This window comes from Mus caroli, unplaced genomic scaffold (genome assembly GCF_978045245.1).
Source record: "Mus caroli unplaced genomic scaffold, Mus_caroli_1 scaffold_3, whole genome shotgun sequence".
Classification (NCBI taxonomy): Eukaryota; Metazoa; Chordata; class Mammalia; order Rodentia; family Muridae; genus Mus; species Mus caroli.
The window spans coordinates 2046340-2048244 of NW_028227258.1; the positions used below are offsets into that span (position 1 = coordinate 2046340).

At 45.8% G+C, this 1905-nt stretch overlaps 1 pseudogene; it reads left to right on the forward strand.

Moving 5' to 3' along the window:
- The first annotated feature begins 526 nt into the window (after nucleotides 1-526).
- On the forward strand, nucleotides 527-1191 carry LOC110291953 (ferredoxin-2, mitochondrial pseudogene; annotated as a pseudogene).
- Nucleotides 1192-1905: the final 714 nt, after the last annotated feature.

Consider the following 1905-nt stretch of genomic DNA (forward strand, 5'->3'; position numbering starts at 1 on the left):
TTAGTTGAAAAGTTCAACATATAGGTCACATAAGTTTATTATTATTATTATTAATTTTTTTGAGACAATCTTTTCTTTGTATAGTTCTAGCTGTCTTGCAACTCAATATATAGGTCAGGTTATCCTCCATTCCTCTACCTCTGCTTCCTAATGCTGGGATTAAAGGATGAGCTATCACACCCAGCCTGGGTGCACGTCATATTTTATTTTATTTCTTTATTTTCTTTTATGTGTATGAGTATGTTATCCACATGTGTGTATGTGTGTCACATGCATGCCCAAATCCCACAGAGGTCAGTTGGCATCAAATCCTTTGGAACTCTAGCTGATGGTTGTGAGCCACCTATGGATGCTGGGAATTGACCAGGTCCTCTGCAAGAGCAGTCAGTAATCGTAACTACTGAGACATCTCTCTAGCCCCTTAGTCTACATAATTTTAAAGGAAAAAAAGTATATAACACTGAAACAGTTATTAAATTTAAATGAATGTTTTCCTACAAAAGAAATATCATTTTGGGTCGCCTCCATGGCCCGGGGCGTGAGCCTGTTACTGGCGGCCAGGGGATCTTGGGGACCCAGGGCCTGGCACGCGGAGGTAACATCTAGGACGTTCGGGACTACAGGCGAGCGGCGTGCTGGTGAGGAGGGGGGAGACAGCCCGGAGCTGCTCCGGGACGTGGTCAACGTGGTGTTCGTGGACTGCTCTGGCAAGCGGATCCCGGTGAGGGGCAGAGTCGGGGACAATGTTCTATACTTGGCCCAGCGCCACGGGGTGGACCTGGAAGGGGCCTGCGAAGCATCCCTGGCCTGTTCCACCTGTCATGTGTATGTGAGTGAGGCCCACCTGGATCTCCTGCCTCCTCCTGAGGAGAGGGAGGACGACATGTTGGACATGGCTCCATTGCTCCAGGAGAACTCAAGACTGGGCTGCCAGATTGTGCTGACCCCTGAGCTGGAGGGAGTTGAGTTTGCTCTTCCCAAGATCACCAGGAACTTCTATGTGGACGGCCACATTCCCAAGCCCCACTGACAAGAGGCCACTGGACAGACCAGGCCATGGAACTGAAAAGAAAAGCCACGCTTCCTACTCCAGAGCACGGACTGCCCAGGAAAGAGAAGTTGGACCCACAGTGTGAGACCAGAGCTGCCACTGGGAACAGCCAGTGTCTGAGCCCTGAGGGGGATGGGTCTCCATCTTGGGTGTATCAGTCCACCAGGGAGAATCGAACTATAAATTAAGGATGGACTCTAACCAGAGCTGCAATAAAAAGTCACACACACACACACACACACACACACACACACACACACACACAAATATCATTTTGGAAAGGATTTTTGTAAGGTTAGTAATAAAAGGCTTTTCCTGAAAAATCCTTTAATGCCTTGGATCTAGTTTTCAGAATTTTTTCTTTTTGCTATTTTTGAGCTAAAAAGAAAATGAGGGGGGTTTTCCTATGGACACCCCCTTGTGTGCTCCTCCCCATTGCGAACTGAGGCAGTTGCTCTTCTCATGCTTTGGTCATGTGACATTTCAGTCCTGTTTTCTAGCTGTGGGTCTCATTACCCACATGACATTCTTATCATGTCTCCATTTAGGAGTATTTTCACTTTGATCTATCTCCTGGTTGATTACATTTTAGTATCAGTTTTTAAATTGCTTGATAGTTTTTCTTTCCACCTTTCTTGTTCTTGGTTAGTCGAGAAAGACTCAGATACTGGATTCCTAAGGCCATCCACATTGGAAGGTTATCTGCTACTTTCACACAAAAAAACAGAAGTGACAAGCATATGAATTTCTACATTACCTTTCCTCAAGACAGTGGATAATAAATTCCTTTCCCTTAGACACTGGCTTCAAACTTGTCTGGCACTGAATAATCTTCAGATGTTCAAGGTTGACTT